Source organism: Myiozetetes cayanensis, unplaced genomic scaffold, assembly GCF_022539395.1.
Source record: "Myiozetetes cayanensis isolate MyiCay16 unplaced genomic scaffold, myiCay2020 scf5-8, whole genome shotgun sequence".
In the NCBI taxonomy this organism is placed as follows: Eukaryota; Metazoa; Chordata; class Aves; order Passeriformes; family Tyrannidae; genus Myiozetetes; species Myiozetetes cayanensis.
This window is the reverse complement of record NW_026087742.1, coordinates 20,404,342-20,426,350: the sequence shown is the minus strand read 5'-3', so window position 1 is coordinate 20,426,350 and position 22,009 is coordinate 20,404,342. Positions and strand designations below refer to the sequence as shown.

At 39.1% G+C, this 22,009-nt stretch overlaps 1 protein-coding gene across 1 annotated transcript in view; it reads right to left on the bottom strand.

The window, feature by feature from the left end:
- Window positions 1-22,009, bottom strand: part of COL8A1 (collagen type VIII alpha 1 chain) — an 87,238-nt gene that overhangs the window by 17,990 nt on the left and 47,239 nt on the right. The window contains 1 exon segment of the mRNA XM_050333127.1: window positions 13,590-13,706. The gene's annotated coding sequence lies outside the window, so the exon portion shown is untranslated.

Below are 22,009 nucleotides of genomic sequence, written 5' to 3'. Positions count from 1 at the left end.
TTCAGGCTCTAGACTGGATTATCTCCTAATGTGTGTGCAAATCTCATTAATCACCTTTGAGAACTGCTGTTAGTTCTATGCATGCCTCTCCCTCTTCCTGAATTCCTTCTTATTTTCTCTCTCTTTTCTTTATTACTAATACATATACCTTGGTTTATCCTTTCTTCTACCTTCTGCTTATATTTAGTCCCCAAATAATGCAGCCTCTTAACACAGTCTGTTGAAATTTATTTATTTCTTTTCTTGGTAAGGATTTCATGCCATTATGTCTTTGGTTTGGAATGAAGTCCTCATCTTGATTAAATGTGACACCTGAAATGAGGACTAAGCCATGACAAGTCATCCCGAGGAAGGGGAGAGATTTGTGTTTTCCTTCATTGCAATCATCAGTATATTATGACCATGAAACACTGCTGTGGCATTCATAACCTAGTGATATCTGTTATGGAATTGAAGACAAACCTACTTATTTTTCATTTGGAAATGCAAAATTATTAACGCAATATTGTTGAAGAATTTCCTGGCTAGTTTTCCCTTGACTGCCTCAGGCTAAAAATGATTGCTGAAGTTTAATATTTTATGAAACCTCCTGACTATGAAGGTCTAGTAATTCTCCTTGGGAGGATCTGTGACACAGATAAAATGCAGAAACCTGAACAGACATGATGGAAAACTACATGTGGTAGAGACTGTAACTTTGAGAAACTTGTGTCCCCCCAGTTCCTGTGCATCAATTACACTGGTGAATATCTGGTTTTTAAAGTAAAAAAAAAAAAAAAAGTGTTTTTACTGGAGTTCAGTAATATGGTCCTCCACAATTGTAAAGAAAAACTTACATGATCTGGAACAGATTTTTCTCTAGTAATGCAATTAATTGCCTCCAGGTGACAATTAGCAACATTAAAAGCTTGTGAAATTCAACAGTTGGGGAACTGGTCAGTTGTGCAGGCAGGTAACTTGACATACACAGATAACCCCATTAATTTTGATGAGAACTGTGACCTGTATAAAATTTGCTAGTGGTTAAATATTTTAAAATGGATCTCAACCTGTATATACCCAGACAGTTATCCATGCAATAGACTGCAGCCTGTTTTTCTTAATCAAGCACAATTACAATGAGAATTTTGCTCAATTAAGAACAGAATAATTTGGCTGGTTTTTGTTCAGTTCTTGGCAATAGAAAAAAAAAAATGGTCTTTCCAACACTAAGTGCCAGTGCAAAATATTTTGGCAAGGAATAAATGTCATTTTAGATCTATGAAATTGCCATTTTCAGGCAGTAAAATTAGAATCACTCTGGTTTGTATTAGCTTAAAAATGCCCAAATCCTGGCCAGCTATTGTGTAGCTAAGTAAACAGGTATCCACTAGTGGCCCAAATTCTCTTCTCAATTATAGTAGCATTTTGACTGCAGGGGAAGTAATTCCTATTTTTAAGCTGAATAACCAGTATCAATGAGTCCTAACTTTTCCATGTACCTAATTTATTGATATTGGTATTCTGTTGTAGAAATTATCACAGTGGTTAAATGTATCCTGTTTGAAGTGGACAACACTGATTGTTTTTGAGTCTATTTTACTGCATCTTATCTTGCCAGTGATGACAGTTAATGGGATGTCCCAGATGAACAGCTTCACTTGTCTAGCCCCTCTGAGCTAAAAGGAAATTTTCCAAAGATGGAAGAGTTGGAAGATAAGTAGGAGTGTTGCTTTCCTTTAATTATTTTCTTTTAAGGAAATGTTTTTCTTATCATTCTTTTCATCTATTCAAAACTATCCCAAAGTCTTCCTGGAAACTGGGCTGGAAATGTCATGAGAACAGACATTATTTCATATATCTGATATTTTTTTTTTCAACTGGCGACAAAGATCCCATTTAATTAAATGAAAGCAGACTTTGGATGTCTCTGTTGATGTACAGACCTACAGGCAGTAGGAGAATGAGGGAAGAACCTGTAACGTAAACCTATCTATTACATTAAAAATACATACTTATGTTCAGACTTGACTATTGTTTTACAAGGAACTCCCAAGAAAACATGCATGTGGATCCCATTTCCTGCAGAAGTTTGCTTTTAATGCTCATGAAATCAACATATCATACTTCAAAGATATTTTAGTTTAGCTAGAAGTAGCGGCTGTAAATGTTCTACTCGTATCCTTCACCGTGGCTTAGCTGATGCTACGAGCCAACCCACTTCATACCTGCGGAAAAGACTACTCCTTGTTGGCCTGCTAGGGAGCTCAGCGGGCCAAGAGTCAGCTCTGCAATCAGGTCTATAAATCTTCCAGGTTATTTGTGTGCTGAAGCTTCTATTGCCATTGTGATGAAGAAATAATTGAGTTGCAAAATTCCACCAGTTACATATGAAGCTGATTGAATTTTATTCTCTAACAAAAGCATTATTTTGTAAAGGGGGGAAAAAAGTATAAATGCAAGCAGATACATATGTTTTTAGTACTTAAACCCATTTAATTACATTATTATTTTTGCCAAATAGGATGACATGGACAAGTCAGATGTTAGCCTTTTTTGTGATTTAACCAAAGTGATCGTGCATATTGTGTGTTGGCTACACACACTATTACGTTTGATCTTTGTCCAACCACAGCAAATTAGTGCAAAAAAAAAAAGCGTGGGAGGACCCAGGACTTCCAAATGTATTAAAGTCATTACTAAGATCGTTCAGCCCTGTTCACTCTTAGTGATGATGGCTCCCTGACTAAAAGTAATAATCCTAAATTGAATTGTTTTGTAAAGAAATGCAGTGGTGCCCTGTAAAGGTTATCACATTTTAAAATGCATTGCTATAGCCTTGCTCAGCTGTGGGCTACCAAAGGATGTGCATAATAAATGAGATGAGGTGTCACTGTCCAGAAAAGCCGGTGTTTTTTTCTGCAGATAGAACACAATGTTTTTTTCTCCTGATAGAACACAGACTCCCACAGTTGCTGTCTCTGAATGTGGGGCTGATGCTCTGAATGGTGAAACAGGCACATGCTGAATGTTTACTGTTCTCTTAAGATACTCTTTCTTTCCTACAGTGCTGGAGGGGAGTGGGTTAGAAAATTATAAATGTGAAATATTGTTCCTGTCTCCTATGAGGACACGCTGCCCCTAGAGAACTAAGGAAATACTGGCTTACTTTTTTTTTCCCAGTGAATTCCTAAGGATAGACTTAGACATGCTTTTATCTCTCAAGACGACCGAAGAGAGATTATAAACTGTCTGGTATTGTTAATGGATTGGGCACTGGCTCTGAGAAAAACACCTATGGTGGAATTGAATCCTACCTGCTTGCTCACATCATGGGACTACGGTAGGGGGTGGCAGAATTCTGGTTGTGAGTCCTGACCTGGTACGTCCAGACACCATCACTCAAGCAGCAGGCTCAAGTTTTAAGAGAACTAGAGATTTTTAAGCATGTGTGTAAGGTTGTTCAAAACTACCTCTATGACTTCAGGCAACTTGCAGGATCATTTTTCTTTTGATGCCATGGAAAAGGCAGGCCTGAGCCAACATATACATATTGCTTGCTGTCACTCCACACCTCCCACTTTTTGGCACATTCTAACCCCTGCCCGCAAGTTTCTTCCACCTTGAACACTGCAGTTTGTATTGGAGATGGAAAGAAGCAATGGAAACAAGCAAAACAATGGGCAATGGAGTGTCTTGTAGTTTTAAGGTCCCTCAGTTCACACATCTCATTTGGGACATATCTGGAGTTCAGGATTCCAGATGGGGGTCTACAGGAAAAGAGTAGAAATAAGTTGGCAGGCCAACCTGTGATGAGAATCCAGATGGTGCAGCCCGACTGACAAGGGTGTTCATGCTTCCTGGTTTGAAGTTAAATCCTTGGTACCTCTGCAAGACGTTGCCTATGGTTCTGGGGCTGCTGTGTAGGTATTGTCATGCTTTGATAAATCTGCTTCAATTCCTGACTTGCAAAATAGGTCTGAAACTCCTTACTTAGCTTTGAGTGATATTGTAAGAAGTCGAAGCATCTAAAAGAGGGCTGTACTAAGTCAGCCTTCTCTTTCTCATGCTTATGAATGTGTAACAAACTACTTAAGTGCAGCAGTAAGTGGCAGTAAGCTCTTTTGTGCACTATATCGTTTCCAATAGTTTCCAGACTCTGTAGTTGACTGTTTACAGGTCCCTCTGAGCCTCTGACTTCAAATACAGCTACACAGAGACCACAAGTTAGTTTTGATGAGCTGACACATTTATTCGGGTTCTCTTCAGGGCTACGAAATGCAAAAGAATAGTTTCCTGAAAATATATTTGTCAAGAAGATGAGCACTTAAGATAAACAATGTAGTGGAGGCCAAAACAGAAATTGAAACAGGACATCCCCCCACATTGTTTGTTTAAGCAAAATCAGATGGATTTGTCTCTGGGACTCCAGGACTGGAGCTACATTTTTTTTTTTTTCATGCTAGGTGGCATATTTTGCCTGCTCTTTTTTTCTGGCCTTGCTTTTGTGTATATCAGAGTGTCTTAAGCAATTATTCACCTCAGTTGTTCTATTTCATCCGTGCAAATTAGAACTGTAGTTGCAGTTAATATGAAACTGTAGCGCTATCCGCGTTTTTTCTTAAATCCTCAATGTGTTACTCAAATTCTACATGCTAATTCATTGCTTGGTCTGAGTACATACAATTTGTTAACTCTGTTGAAACCCTCACACAAGCATCCACCCTATACCTTTAATTACAGCATCTTTCAAGAACAGTTCCCTTCACAGTCTGTGATGTTATTAAGAGATTGAGTAGTGCTTTACAATTAAAGGGACACATTTCTTTGTCTTGACATTTTGATTTTTCCTGGACTAGATTACTATTATTAATGAAATTATCTTGCTTCTGTATTTATTTCACTCTAGTTTAAAATCACCAGAGCAACCTTTTTCAGAGTCTTTTCCAGAAATTCTTCAGTCCTAGAAAAATGTATGCTTCACTTAAACCAAACCAAACCAAAAAACAATAAGAAATGGGTCTTACTGGAAGGAAACTTTACAGTAAGTCTGCACTTTGTGAGAGAGGAATAAAGTTTAGGCTCTGATGCTCATCTCTGATTAATGTAATTTAGAAGTATCTTCCTTTGCATTAATGGCTTTGTCCATGTGTAAAATTGGGATGACATTCTCCTGAGAAACAGTGGAGGAGCCTTCCTTACTGCCAACTTTCCAGTATGGCATTCAGTGAGACTGCAAAAGTCTTGGAGAGAAGGAGGCAAAGAGGGTAAAGAAGGACTGACCAAAAATCACCCTGGACGGGGGTGGATTAGTACATTAAAGAGAGAAAAGAGTGTAATAAGGTTTAGAATAATTTTTTGCTTTAATCACGGAAGTCCTTGTCATGCAGTAAACAGCTGAGTTTGCTTAAGGAAGACAAAACAAACCAGGGCATGATTTGTTTAAACTGCATGGTGAGACCATGTCTTTTTTGTGCACTGGCTTCTAGCCACAGGCTGTTTCCAGTGCTCCAGCTGGGTTGGGAAGGGATGCTGCAGTCCTTGTGTCTTCACCTATTCAGTTTCTGGTTTCTGCCTGTCCACCCTCTCCCAGGGTGGCAGAGCAAGCCAGCCTGGGGCCTGTTGTCCCAGAGGATTAGCCCTTTGCTTTAGGGGACTGGGAGAAGGACTCCTATCACCATCAGTGGCCTCCACCTTCAAGCTCAGCTGCTCAGGCTGTGACCTGCTTTTGGAGCTCACCTGTTAAGATTTAGGGACTAGGTAGTGCTAATGAGTGAAAAAAGAGCTGAAATGGGTGATTCAAATGAGCCTCTGAAAGCAGTGGAAAGGCTGGCACTTGCACGATTCTGTAAAGGAAATACTGTTATTCCTAAGGAAAGGGTACCATTTCTACAGCTATAATTTATCACCAAAGCTGCACACTGGGATTCATCTAGGCTTAATGCAAACACTGCATTGGGCAGTTCCGGGATGGTCAGCTCTTATGAGCAATTGTAGCTTTGTAAACTTTGTTTGGAGTTTTATTAGATTCCCTACTGCAGTCTTTAGTAATCAGAATGTGCTGTGTGTCAAACCCATCTTCTAAACCCATCTTATATAATTTTTCTAATTCCCAATACAGTCACCATAACTAGTTTGTGGCAATAATCAAAGGAGAATCAGATGTTTAGGTATTCTTATTTGTAACAGGGATAAAAAAAAATGGATTGTTAGCAAGTATGTTTATAAAATCAAGCACACTGAATGCCAAATGGTGTAGCATCTGAAGGTCAAACGTTTCTCATCGGTGTATATGTATTTAAATACTGACAGGTGCTACGGCCAATTCAAATGTCTGTTGGAGTGATTTTTGATCAGTGTGGAAACTGTGCTAGGTTTCCATGGGGAGGCCTTGGGAGCGGACATGTCTCGGTACTGACACTGCCCCATAGGTGGCGTGAGCCGTCCGCTCAGCACAGACACAGGTCTAACGCTCCTCTTGCATTTAAAAAAAAGAAAAAGAAGCAAAATAATAAAAACATGTTCACCTGATTGTCCTTCATATAGGAGCTATGGCCCATATTGGCTGGTGCACAACAGTTTATACTGCCTTCATGTCAGAACTATCACCCTGTGGTAAATGAAAGATATTTCTTTCTGGTAAAGATAAAATACTATTTTAAGACACAGTGTTTGCCTGTGCCTATGAATGAGGAGAGTCTTCCTTTCTTCCACGTACTTCGATCACCTACAGACAGCTCACTTTAAACAGCATATTCCTTGTATTGGCCAGGGCAAATATGATACAAGCTGAGCATTAACAAATACCTTTTCTTTCTGGTTCCTGTCATTTAGTCTGTGTTTAGGTTTTCAGACACTCTGTCATTTGTCAAAAGACAAGGGCCTTTGCTTTCTAGGTATCATGGAAGGGTATTGTGTTGGAATATGCTTTGCTCTGAGCACATCAGAGTCTGCAGATTTTTCTGCTGCTGGGTAGAAAATGGTAAGCATCAGCCCTTTGAGCGTAATCATACCATGTTTAAGGAAGAAAGGGAATGAATTTGGAGTGTGTCTGCAATTCTTATAGATATATAACTCCCATTTAGGGGTCATACTCATTCCTGGCTGGGTTTAATCACATGTAAAATTGTGTTTTACATCTGGCCCTGGCTGGAGGAAGTACATTCAGGCATCTGTTCTGCTCCATTCAGCACTACTGAATCTCAGAGCAAAGTTGCCCATATCTAGGTAAAAAGCGAGGGGGGAGAGGAAGTTAAAAGGAGAAGGAAGCCAAAGGAGTACTGTCTGGTGAGACATTTTATCTTTAGGTCTTCACAACCACTGAATACTTGTGTGGGTAACTACTGTACTTTCAAGCCAGGTAGCATGGACATCAGGTTTCAGGTACAGTAAAGAAATTTGTATCTCAGAGTACAAAAGTATCTGTCTCAAGAAGGATATAAAGGAAAATGTTGCACAACTACTGGAATGGGGCTATTCTGCCTGAGCCTGAAGGACAACGTGTGCCAAGTGTGCAATCATCTGAGACTGGAAATAGATCCCTCACGGCATTGTCAGGTATGGCTGTGGGAAGCACAGGGAAAACCCCACCAGGCACCTTCAGCACCTATAGACACAACGTGGGCTCGAGTGTTTGGCACTCCCAGCATGCACAACAAACTCCTTATGTATGATCATGCTGAGATACACCGGGGGTTGTGAAGCTACCAACACAAAGAAAAAGCTCACTCGGAAGGTTAAAAGAATACACTTTGCAAAAAATTTGGCCCGTACCTGGCTCACCTACTGTCCTATTTTTACTGTTTAATCCCATTCACACTCCTAGGTTATCTCTGAATATTCTTAGCCTAGGAAAGATGCACCCTAAGAGAAGATTAGTACAGAAGAGTTCTTTCTCATTTCAGCAGCACAGGCCTGAATACTGGAAGCAGTGATTTAACAAAAAGCAGTGGTTGTACTCACATCTGAGGTACATAGGTAATAAAACTCTTCTTTGGGTTTCTGAGGTTACATACCTCCAGGAAAACAGTCTCCACTTGGTTTAAATTTAATTGAGTTGGGGAAATAAAAATGTCATTGTCAGTGTTTCACAGGCTGATCTAAACCTTTCCTAAAGGAGATGTTAATAATATTCCGAGGAGGGAATGAACTCACCACAGGCAAAAATTATGATAGAAATAATAATAAAAAATCAGACTCCTCCAAGTCTCCTTTGGTTCAACTACAGATTGTAGGAGATTTTAATGATATTTTAATATGACTGTACACTGGTTGGGAAAAAATGAACATAAACTGTCGAGAGTTAACGTATTAGGACCCTTCCTCATCATGCTAAATTTTCAGCAAGAAAGCTGCAGGCCACTTGGCTTAACTGAAGCTGGGTAAGCCTTTAGCTTATCAAATGTAACACGAAAGGTTGGGGCTGAGTAAGTGTTAAGGCTGTGTTAGGATGGCGTGTCCTCAAATAATTGTAGAATGCCAAACACAGAGCTTCCCGTGTTCCTCCAGGCTGAGCAGGGATGCCAAGTATACAGAATTGGAAGCTGTCTATCAGGGGTTTTTTATTTGCTTGATATTGTGCAGGCAGCAGAGACAAAATACCAAAAATGCTTGAAATCCTTATGACCTTTCACTGCAAACTGTGAACTTTGTCTGCTAAACTCAGATTTCTATTTACACTGTCAGCACAGGCTCATGCTATTGCCTTTTCTTTGCCTTTTCAATTTGTCATGTATCAAGAGACAGCTTTACAAACACTGCACAAGAGGGGGGACCTGAGCACATTCCAGACCTTCTGCAGCTTCAAAATACTAAGTCTCCGTTCTGTGGATTGCTTAAAAGTAGCTGTAATGCCAGCAAAGTAGCATGAAATATGCTGTTTGCACCCAAAGGAAATATTCTACAGAAAATCTTTGCCATCAGTTGGCATGGCTCACATTCCCAGCTTGTGTCCTGACTCCATGCTTCTGCACAGCTGACTCCATTTACACCATCTCCCATTTACATCAGGAATACACAAGTAATGACCAAGTAAATGGTCCAAAAATGCATTCAGTGAAGTACGGCATCACCTTCTTAAAACGAAATATCCCTGATTTCAGCATTGTGCTTCAACATTCATCCACCTTGTAAATCAGGAGCCAGACTGCTGCAGAGAACAAGTACAGGGGAAATTTCAGATGTATAAAGTAGAAACTGTGAGAATGAGTAGAGGAGTTAGAAAAGTGAGGTTGACTAAGCACTGACAGGGGTTGTGGAGTCTCCATCTTGGGAGAGAATTAGAAAGCTGTCTGGACTGTGGGCCTGGGCAACCAGTCTAGGTGTCCCTGCTTGAGCAGGGAGGTTGGATAAGATAATCTTCAGAGGTGCCTTTCAACCTTAACCATTCTGTGATTCTGTGGAATTCTTACTATAAGACTACCATGAACTGTAATATTTGTTGCTATTTGCATAACTTTTGCAACTAAAAAGTACAGCCTTAACCAGGTACTTAAATAAGCACAACAACTACATAAAACTCCTTTGAAATTAAATATTAGATTGAATTATATAACAAATATTTTAACTGAACTCTCATTATTAGCTGGGCAATTTTTATGACTGTATTTCAAATTTCATTTCATACTGTGGTATCATTCCTTGAACTTTACAAGGCAAAGGTATTGAGTTCTGTCTGAACTCTTTAGAGTCTAGAAAATTGTCTCAAAATGCAACATTTCCTGAGAGACTCCTGCATGGAAAATACTTTGGTGTTTCCAAAAGAAACTGAATGAGTGCACAAGGAATCATTACATGGATAAATCATGTCAGTGAGGCTTTTGAAAGAAGATTGTTCACTTAACGCTACTTTCCTCTGAATGTGAAAGCTATGGAAATGTGTGGAAAACATTTGTGAAGTGATGAGAAGAGCTATATGCTCTATATACTGCTGTTAAGAGCTATATGCTCTAGATGTTGCTGTTAATCAGCGACCTGTTAATAAACCGTATACTTCAGCATATAAACAGGAGGGTTTATGCATAACGCAAAACCCATAAAAAGACTTACTGTTTTGTGCAGCTTTTCCCCAAATCAGAGAATTTGGGAAAATTGCTCCAGTCTTCCATGAACTCCCTGTTATCAACATAAAAATCTGCTGCCTACTGGCTTGAAGTCTCTTTTCACATGAGGTTGTCTAGGGAGTAGGGGACTAGGGAAACAGAGAATTTAACAAGCAGCAGGTTCCTTACATCTCTGCTTTGCACAGCCTGGGATCATAAACTTGTCATCATGGTAACTAACAGCAAGCAGGAGGTATCCATAGAATATCCCCAATTCTAATGATTCGTGGAGGCAAGTTCATCTTGTTCTTTTTATGTGTTCTTCTGTACCAGAGCTTTATATGTCAATTATCGCTACTAAAGCCCTAAACAAGCCCCTCTTCTTCAAAACACAGACAAAAGCAACCATTGGGTTTATTCACAATAATGCTTGGATTAGTTAAAGAAACCACATTCACCAACAGGAAAAGAGAAGTAAATTTCCTAGCTATTGAATAACACTGCTATGTTTGGAAAGGATTTTTCTTTTGTAATTCTCCTTTAATTTCCTCCCATCCAAAGCTGCTGAGAGGAATCTGAAGCTAGGTTTTCACGAGTGACTAAAGGAGTCCAGCAACTGACTCCTATTTAAAATAAATGGTCCTGGAAATGTAAGGTAACATTTCCATAAATACTCAAGTAATTTGAGGTTTAGGTTCCACTAAAAATCATCCAGTTCTTCCAGCTCCCCAAGTGAGACAGGGAAAATTCAGACCAGTAAACTAATCCTAAACTAAACTATTGTCAGATAAACAGGGATTCAATGGAGGAAAAGAAAGCACAAGAAAATGAGGAGAAAACTGAGGACACAGGAGATTACTACGTTCAAGAATTTTATACACTAAAAGGCATAAAAGGCAGTTCAACAGGAAAAAGGACAGACAGAAAGAATATCAGACTATATAAATCGAAACATTACTTTTAGTTCCTTAGGTTTTCTTTGGATTTTGAGATATGACCTCTGTAAATCCACACAAAATTGTATAACTTTATCACCTGACTTAGTGCCTCTAAATTCAGCACAATATTGGTTTTTTCCTCCTTCTTTCTGATCAGATTAGAAAGTGTCTGAAGTTAAAGTGTGCATTCTGGTAACCTTTCTGAATAGTTTTTCTTTCTTCATTTCAATTGTTGCTTTTCAGTTTAAAAATATTATTAAAATACCACATTTGGGTGGGTAGTGACTACCATGACACTGTGTAGAAAACCAAAGCAATTTGAAGCGATCTAGACATTCTGAGTACATTTTTAAAATACCTTATTGCTTAAATAAAATAAATCCCTTAGTCTAGCAATTACTTTCAGATGTTTGATTGTTTATTTTTAAAGAACTGTCAATATCAACCATTTAGAACTGACAAGAACTATTTTGATATCTTCACGACTTTTTTTCTGGTGTTTCTCCCCTCCTTACATTGGGGTAAAGATGTACTCATTTTCATTGTCTCTTCTATTTATCTTAATTTTGCTGTATTTTATTTTATTAGAGGAAAAACTTAGCAGAGCTGTTTGTGGCAAGATTCAGTTACAGGAAACCCAACAGCTAAGCCCCAGTTTCAGCTGAGACAATTAGACTGTTGATTTTGGTAGCAGCTCAGGACTTCTACTTGACCCAAATGCCTTTCAAGTCTATCTGCCAGTTGATGCTCAAGTCTGAAAATTTTCTGTATTTTTGCTATAGATAAAGGGCTTTACTTCCTTTTAACTTGAGGGGTGTTTCTATCCAGATCTGAGTGTTTTGCTGAAATTCTTCTCCATTCACAGGAATAGGTTTTAAAAAAACCGAAATAACAATATTTTCCATATCTTTCAAACCTTTTTAAAAGTTTTTTTTCCTCCTTAGTTCTCTGTTCCTTGATGTCTGTGAATTGATGAGGATGGTGTTTGTTTCTCTCAAAGCAGTTTTGCCGTGCATGAGAAGTAGTAGGTGCTAATTTGTAAGGCTTAGTTTAACTGTTGGTTTTTCTGTCCAGCAACTGCATTTAATAGCTCATACTTCTGTTTCACCTGTTGTAGGTAAAGCACTCTAAAGTACTGAACATGTGATACTTCTTAAAAAGTGATCTACATTATTACATAACACCAGAAGATATTTATCAGAAGGTTTGAAGAAATTGCTAATAAAAAGAGCAGTGTTCTTATACAGTCTGTTCATCAGCTGCTACAGAAACTCTGCAGCTGAATTATCAAAATCACTGCCATTCTTGGACGGATGTTATTTTAAGTGGAGGGGCTCTAAAATTTTCTAAAATTTTTTATGGATGCTCTGGGAGAATGTCAATACTAGCTGAGAAGTGATTTGTTCTCTGTCAATATTTTGTGGGCTGGAGTCTTGAGCATTATTTTCCTCTTTTTGTTTTCTTCCTTGTTTTTTTCTTGTTAGACTTTTCTAGCGGGCGCTATAGGGTAGGTCACAGCAGCTGATCCTGGGTGAAATGGTTACCAGGGACAGCTCCAGCTGCGGATGTGGCCAGAGATCCTAAAATCCTGGCACTGCACCAGTCCATCCCAGTGCCTTGTGAACCCAGTGAGTTCACAGTTCAGTGCTCCCCAGTGGGTACCCACCCCAGTGAACCCCAGTGGGTTCACAGAGAGGGGTCTCTGCCAGGGCTGATGCTCCATTGCTGCATGTTTGTGGAGTCATGTTTGTCTGATTCTGCTGGTTTCATTTCAGACAAATTGTGTATGATTTCTCTGCAAGAGGGAAACACTGTTGAGTGTGGCATTCATCCTCCCTAAAAGATGTCCAGAAAGTCTGAGGAATTCACATGATTAATTCTTAACATGTGGATTCTTTTAATTAGCTATCTGGAAACCAAAACAGAGTGCAGGACACTACTGCAATGCAGCTTGTTATGCAATAATGCATTTTTTCTTCCAAAAGTCTCACTTGATAACAAACAATAGTCATAAGCATAAGATGACTGTGGACAGTATGAGCTAATGTCTAGTTGTCAGAAACTTTTCCATTAAGGCTCAGAATGATGTTTAACATATTCTTCCCATTATTGAGCTAAACTAAACATTGTATTAAGTATGGATTTCCCAATGAATGTTACTGCTGTTTAATTTAACATGTGCATACTGTATGGAAGTGGACACGTGTACATCTGGGATATCAGAAGCACATCAACAGCATGGTTCACTCTGTTTCCAGGATATAATGTTTTTTGACATTTCTTTTTTAATGAAGCCTGTGCTTACTCTTTTCCGAACATAAAAATAGATTTAAATCAAGATTCTTTAAATAAACACAAAAGGCCGAAATTACATGTTCCCTCCCATTAAACACTGAAGAATGACTGAAAGGGTAGATTTCTTTGTCTATGAAAAAAAGGATGGTCATCAAAATTTATGTACCATATACTTTTCCACTAAAAATTCGAAAGCTCTAGTGTATAGCAAACACTTGAATAACTTATGAAATCTTGTATAGGTGATAGCTTTAAGACAACTTCAGTTTTGCAACTTTGCACTTTGTTTTTGGCATTACATATAACTTGTTTAGGATTTCAAAGCTTCAATACTTACATTTAGATTTCGGGAAAGGGCAGAAGAAGGGCAGGTTGTTTGCTTTTCACTTTAAGAGGCCTAGATTTCCTGGTTGTCTTAGGCCTGCTTGTTACTTTGTTGATTTTAAGTTGGTCCCTAGGGGGAAAAGAAAGCTTATAAGAAATGTATCAGCACACTATCTTTTTTTTTTCCCCCAGAAATATTAAGAAATACTGGCCAAGATTTTCAAACACAGTGGTTTAACATAGTCTTAATTCCATATTCAGGCTACTTATTCAAGGTCTACTGTTCAGAAGTATGAAAACCTGGCAACCCATTCACTTTGAGTAGCCTTTTTAGTTACTCAGTGCTTGTGAAAACTGATGTAGCAGTTTGAATATGGGCTGAAAATCCTGGCGCTTGGTATTTTTGTTGGCAATCCTGTGATAATTATGCTGTAAATCAAAATATGGGTTTGGATTTCAAAAGCGCCTTGAGCCTTGTTCCCACCCTTCTGCAGAGACACTGCATAACTTTTTCAGATTACAAGGTATAAAATTATCGGTTTGAAGTACAGATGAAAAACTAATCTCGTATTTCTTCACGTGTGTTGCGCCCATGAAAATGCACATACAAACCCTTTCACGCAATGCACAAATAAAGTCATTAGTTCCCAAGAGGCTTAGATTAATATGATGTGCTTGGAACTACCAGAGGACCCAAGCATTACTGCACTCATACTGTGAGGATACTAACGAGGGGAGTCCCAGAAAGTGCTAATGTCCTATATAAATATAAAATATGCATATCTCTTTAACAGGCTAATCATTCTCAGGCAGCTGCTACCAAGTCCTGTGTGCCTTGCCTGACCCAATTCCCATTGGCATGACTGAGAAGAGTCTCTGTGATTTTGGTGGGTTCAGCTGTCACTGAGATATTTCGAGTTCAGTCCTGGATGGTGAATTCTGGAGAACTGTGCTCCAAGTGGAGTGAGCACATGCTTCGGTGCTTTGCTGGATCAGACTTCGGGAGGCCCCTGTGCCTCTCCGCAGAACCCCTGTCCTCAGCTGCTGACCACACATTCCACTTGCTGCTCAGCATCCATCCCCTTGAAGCCATGGACTACTAGAAAACCAGCTCTTTGATAGGCAGGGATGCTTTTCATGTGCTGATTTGCTTTGTGGTTGAAAATTGAGATATTTGGCCCAAGGAAGAGCTTGTGTTTTCTCTCTCCAGAGATACTGGCTTCCCAGCAGTCAGAGTAACTCCAAAGAGCCAAACACACCCTAGGGTATACATATACAAAGGTATCTCTCCATTTACTTTTAGCATTTTATGGGCCAGGGCACAGTGAAAACTCAGGAGCAGTGGCTCCTAAGCTCTGTGCAGCTGAGCTTCAGCAGTGCCATGTGCCCCAGGACTCAGTGGGCCCCAGGCAGCTGTGACCTGGGTTGCCTGGCCACCATGACACTGCAAATCTCAGCAGGTTGGAAGCATTTCAGAGAGGAAGGTGTACAAGGGAAACCTGCAGGTAGCTTGACTGTTTTACCTCTGACATTTTCAAGCCTATTTGAAACGTGCCCACTACCCTGTTTCATCTGAATGCCACACCTGGGCTATTGTAAGGTCTCTCGCTTTCAAATCCATCAAAAGAATTAATTAAATTGTTGTAAAACCAGTACATCTTCACAAAAGAAGCTTGAATTTTCTAGACAGAGAAGCATTTTCTGCCAGAAAGGACAACTCCAGACATCTGCCCAGGTACCTCCAGGGTACACTGTTGCCACCCAGCCCTTGAGCTTCAGGTCTCTGACTGGAATCTGTTTCTCCCTTTCAGGTGGCTCCAGCTGCCCACCTAGTCCCAGCACGGGCTCTGAGAGCTGCCACATGAGCAGCCAGGTGGGTGCCTTCCTCACAAAGCCCAAAACCCTCTCAGAAAGTAACTGGCTGCTTTCCAGGCCCTATGGTTTAGATTGTGGATTAGATTAATGATGACAAAGCTTTCTGGCCTCTGGTGTCAAAGTTATTTTAAAAAATCCCTTTATGATTGCTGGCTCAGTTCTCTGGCAGTACCAGATCTAGAACTGACCTTCAATCCACCTTTGTTTCAGTAGATAATCTGAGATGATTTTCTCCTGACTCCTTCCATCTCTTGCAAACAGACCCTTGTTTGGTTTGTAGTGCAGTTCAGCAGATGTGTGGAGATACCAACAGGAGATAATGTCCTAGTGCTGTGGATTATTTGCAATTCATAGACTCTAAAGCCTGGAAAGCAGAAATTGCCAGTGCGTGATGCACAACCTCATTGCCGTTTGTCTTCCTCGTTTTTTGAAGAGTATCTTTTCATTGTTTATCCTGCCAAACAGGCCTTCTCTTTCAAACAATGAGTCAGTAATTCAGAACACATCTACACCCTATCAGCATTTTAGAGATACCTCTGTGCTCCACAGTTCAGCTCAGGATACAAGCTTCTCTCCAACTTGCAGGTATTTAGGTTCGAGGCTTTGGCTCAGCTTCTTGTGTGAATAAGGGAAAGTCACAAAGTCAGAAGTAGCTTTGAATAGTTAGCAAAATGGAGAGCTGCCAGACTGAAGGGGATGGCAAGCTCCTTTGCCTGTGACTGAGGAGAGAGGGATTAGGCATTTCAGCCAAAGAGCTCATTCCTGCCTCCTGTTTGTACCATCCATGCTGCTGTTACTGCTTTTGCAGGATTAGAGAGAGGGTAAAGGAGTGCCAGTGTGTACCAGAGGGCCCCAGTACAGCAGCAGCAATCACATCTGCGCTTTCTACCTCCAGAAGCAGCAGGATTCTGCTTTTCTGTCCTGGTCCTGCTCTAGTTCCCATCCCTCCAAATCAGTATGACCCCTCCAATCAAGAAAGAACAGAAAAATGTGTAGATGGTGATGATGGAGATAGTGGAAGGGAAGGGAAGGTCTCTGGGTGTCCTCCCAAGAAGGAGGAGGGAAAGGAAGGAAAAGAAGGGGTCACAAGGAGGAGAAACAACTTTAGAAGCAGAAAAAGTGCCCTGTCCCCCACACAGAGTCCATTAAATCCCTACCTTTCTCACATCTCTTTCCCTATCCCATACTGTGAATGCTATCCCTGCCTGCCTTGTGTGCTCCAAGCATTCCCTTGGCTGAGAGTTTGGTTTTAGTACAAGTGTAACCAATAAAAAAGACAAATTCTGGCTCCAGTAGATCACTCAGCAGGCTCCCACTGATTTTTCTGAGGGGAACTCCTGGGCACTTTGAGATGTTCTCTTTAAAATTCATCTCATATTATTATTATCCAACTCTTCATGTCCTGAGACCAATCACTTCATGTGCATTCTTTCACTTCACTACTTTCAGAACCAAAAACCTATAATGGTGCAATAATTTTTCCTTAACAAGAGAAAAATAATCTCTTGAAAGATTTACTACTGAAAAATTTACTACTGATACAATCCCTGTCTTCCCTGTGTTGTTATTATTTTATATATATATATATATATATATAGACTATCTGGAGAAGTTCCAAGTACAAGCCATGATGTTGAGCAACATGAAGCAACACAAGGCAGTCTGTTTTGTTATGGAGAAAATAACTTTCAAGAAGGCTTCTTGGAGAAGGAAGAGAGGGAGAGAATATGAAAGAGAGAAGGATGAGAGAAACCATTCCTCAGAGAACATTTAAGCATTGAATTTCCTGACTGGTAAAGTTTCAGAGTTTAAGAATTACTTTGTGCAAAGCTGTAGCTGAAAGGAGAGAATTTACTTTCTGTGTACTACTTACTTTCAAATAGCACACACTCTCCTCTGCCTTCCACTTTCCTGCCTGCAGATATTAACTGGGTGTGGAAAACATCATTTTCTTTTCAAGTGCAGAAATACAAAAGCAGAAAGGAAGAAAATCATTGTGTTTTCCCTCTTAGCACAGAAACAGCATGACCCCTGGTTAATTTAAGTAGTCACATGAATATATAACTTCTATTTTAAGCATGTGCTTAAGTTCTGCTGATTCAATATTCGACCCAAATGCAAATGACTTTCATGGAATGAGGTTTGCATTGAACTGGATCCACTTAGTAAAATATTTCAGTCTGGTGTTTGAGGGATAAAAGAAGAATCTGGTCAACTGCTGGAAATGCCTCCATAGCAAAATCACTTCTGTACTGGTTGATTGTGCTGCTTTCTAGTGACTTTTTAAGTACTACTGTGGGATAGAAGGCTGATCTGGTGAAAAGTCACAGGGATGTATACAGATAATTACATCTTTTAAAAGTAGTGTGCTACATAGGATTTCCTAAACTGTACCAGAAAACATTAACATCCTGGAACTGACATTTGGGATTTCAAATTCCAGTTCTCCAAGCATAATTAGTGTCCTAAATGTTTCAGTATCAAATTAGTGTCAATAAATGTTTTGGTATCAAAGCTGGGACTCACTTTGGATAAGCCAGCCATAAACTCTACTTTAATTTTTTTGCATTTGTTATTTCTTTTTCTGGTGTCTTAGAGATGACAGCTGTGATATTTAATACTGTGAAGCAGTAAATTGAAATAGCATGTTTTGAAGTATTTATTACATTTGATTACAATACACATAAGTTGCTTTCATTTATAATTCACTCTCTTCTTCTGACATGTTCTCTTTTTTACTTAAAGTACCTGCGATTCCTATTCTCTGTTATACAAAATACACAAATACTTTTACATAACTACAGCCTTCGTCTAGTCACACACCAAAACAGAAGGTAGAGGATATGAAAATTACTTATGACAGATGAGTCACATTAATATTTTGTTCTAAGCCATGAGAAAAATGAGACAGAAGGGGTGGGAATCAGAACAGATCAAAACCCTTAGTGCTTTATGCTCCAAAACCACAACTAGCTATTGAGGTGCAAAATGTTCTTTTTTAAATAAAGTGTGAGAAAAACGCAGAGTTTTGTACTGCAGATGCTGGCAGCACACAATGTTGCAATTATTCTCAATATTTTGAGATGTTTGAATCATAACCAGAACTTTGAGCAATACTGAGGTAAAAGCATTTTTATGCTCCTTCACACACACAGACAAAAATTTTAAAAAATTGAGTTTGTCACAGTTTCTTCAGAAATGGTGTGCCAAGTTTCTACTAGTGACTGAGATTAAAAACAGAAGGGAGGGATGTCATGACATCCTCTTGCTTGTTTTATTTTTTCCAGCATAGTAAATTCAGAATCATTCAGATAATACTCTCCTTAGCTTTATCATACCTCTGTGCTTCTTAAAAAATCTTGTATATTCTGTCTTTGAAAATAATCTTTCTGACTGCCTTTTACAGGCAATTTACTATTTTAGTACATGTGGCTGACTTAGTCTGGATATGAAGCGTAATCTTGCTTCCTATTTAGAGGACACTAATTAGGATCAATCACATTGGGGAGTGCTCTCAGTAGGTTACCACTCATTATTAGACTTAAGAAGAAACATTACTCACTCCATCTGATGTGATCAGGTAATATAATCTAAAATTCAGCTCACTGTTGGATGAACTAGGTATTCTTTTTCTTAGGACCCAAGTATTCTCTTTTTTCATTCCCTCTTCTTGATGCAGTATCCAACAAAGAGCTCAAGTCAGCAAGACAGTAAGCATCCTTCGTGAGCTTGTCAGCACCTCAAGCCTTAAGAAAGGATGTGCTTTTTTTGGTCCCTGAGGGAGGCAGGCAGGCACCTTGAGGGAGGTCTGTGCACTGTGAGTTTCCAGCTTCCCTGGCTGCACAAGGAGCGCTTCAATATGGAAGACACTTCAGCCTGCCAGGGTCTAGTCCAGCAAAGTACCAGGGAAGGACCTAAGCATCCATGTGGAGACATGTATTTCACTTTGATCACTTCACTGTAATTGTATTTGGGCTGTAAACTCTGTGCAATTACTCAGTGGGACTGAAGCTGTGCTGTGTTCCTCATCATGAGAGTGAATTAGGTAGATAAGTATAAGCTCTGCTTAATGATGCTTGCTGTTCTTCAGGCTATTAGCAAGGCCTCTCTTCCTACCCACTCCCCATTGGAATCTGTCTTTTCCTCATATGATAACAAAAGTAGCTGTTCACAGAGCATACCATGGTGGGCTGGGCTGGTTTTATGCAATTTTTTCATGCTGTGTAGGAGAGATCAAACGTGGAAAGTGAACAGAAAAATTATGGATAAAGGATGAAAATTTAAGAACTAAGTAGGTGGTCTTAACCAGACAATTCCCATGTACTTTATTCAGAGAAATACAATTCTGAATAATTAAGAACCAGCACAATGCTTTCAATATCTAGCTGTAAAGGTTTTCCCTTAAGCCAATAACAGCAAGTTCTCCTTTTCCTCCATTTTTAATTTGCCTCATCATGCCCAAGGAATTTTTCTACCTTCTTAGCTTAAGCAATACATTTCCTATAATCCATCAAACATCAGTAACTTGATTCTTTATGATTAGGCTATCAGAGGCTATTAGGGTGTGATTACAACTTGTATGCAAATAGGTATAGCTGTTGAACTTTGTTTAGTCTATGAAAACTCAGTAATTTAGTTTTTGCTTGCCAGACAATGCGCGAGATACATGCCTTGAGGTAAACATAAACACATAAACATAAACACATTTCTTTAGTGACACTGGAACTATCACAAGACGAGTTTCTTGTTAATGTAGCTTATAACTGTGATAAGCTTCTCAAGATTTTCAGGCAAAGCAATTCCTACAAAATCACCTTCCCAGCAAAGGTTTGTTGGAGCACACTGAACAGCAATTAAAGATCAGGCCTCTGAGGGCCAAGAAGATTATAGAGAGGTATTATTGGTCCAGACAGAAATATTGCCAGGCCTTCAGGAAAGAGTTATGTACCACTGCATGTTTCTCTCCTGGTATATTTCTACACCAGAAACTTGGACAGAATTTCAAATTTATGATGAAATCTAAACTCTGTTAAGACTACTGAATTCCTGTCTTGAAATTTTTCCTGATTCTAACTAATACATAGAAAGATATGCTAGTGCAGCAAAGATTAGGTATTTCTGGGACAGGTACCTGTAAAAGGCAAAAGTAGGTATAAAGAATATGGTGTCATTTTAGTCAGGTTATTTATGCATGCCTCTTAAAAAAAAAAAAAGTCAAAAAAAAAAGCAAAGAAAAGTAAACTTTCCAGTTCCTTACTACTGCCAATCTCAATAAACCAATTCTTTATCCATCCAGGAATTTTTATCAGCTTAGTCTCATATTATAAGGAAAAATGAAGTGCACATTTTTTTATATAATCTAATAAAAAGAACACATAGCTTGTTAATATAGCTTGCAATGACCCCTGTGCTCTATTTACAACAGGTAGAGTTAATATTCCTTACTCAGATTGGCACCAGGCAATTGTTCCTTTGTTCACTTGTTTGGCTAAACTCCCTGACCTACACCACATCCTTTTTGTGTAATTTACTTTTAAAAGTTAAGTGACAACCATAAGGACTATGCTAACTTCTGGATAGTATATTTGAAGGAATTGCTCTAAACACCTTAATTACAATCAAGATGAAATATATCAGAGCAGAGCACAACCTTGACTGTCCTCTGCGTGCTGAGTATGGGCAGAAGCAAACAAACAAAGGTAAATTCTGTCTTTCAGTACTGATATCCAGATAACTGAATATTAGACACTCTATGCTTTTTGATTTTTGGCAAATGGGAAAAGCTTATAGGAGGTGAAATTAAGGAACACTGTCTACATTAGCATTATAAAATCTAACATCATAAGAAAAGGCAAAACTTTTCTGTTTGTCCCCAGAGCACTAAGTTGATGAAGTAATTAAACATGCATCTCATTTATGTTTGAGAGTAAGTGTTATATGTTGAATTATGTACATGATTAGTTTCTTAGCTGGACCAGGGGCTTACATTAAACTGATGGAAATGCCCCCATACTCAGCAGAGAGTAAAATACCAATTGCAGGAAAGTGGGGATGGTTTTCTTTCTCAACATACTTTTCTCTTAAGTAAAATCAAATCAATTAAATCTACTCGAACAGATGTGCTTTATGCTCAGGTTGGGATGAGGAAATGTAAAGGAACCTGGTCTACTATTATTAATCAAAAAGGTAAAATGTTATTTCGTATGTTTCATCACAGGGTAAAATGCTTTCAGATTGATAGAGGAAAGAGTTCTGAGAATATGTTGAAAATGCTACCCTTGGAAGTAAAATGCCTACGTGGACTATAAAGTATGACCTCCCCTTCATTCCCCTTAGGGATTCAGGCTGTTTGTTGTTTGTTCCTTTTAAGGCAAGATTTTAGGAGTTTCCCATTACAGGCAAGCAGAATTCCTCTCCATGCTAATATAGTACCCAATAAGCTCATGCCAGTGGCTTATTTGGTCATCATTACAGTAGTACCTAAATATTCACATATTTATCTTCACAGTACCTTGTGAGGTAGGGAAGAGGTACTGCTCCCATTTTGTGTTTGGAACG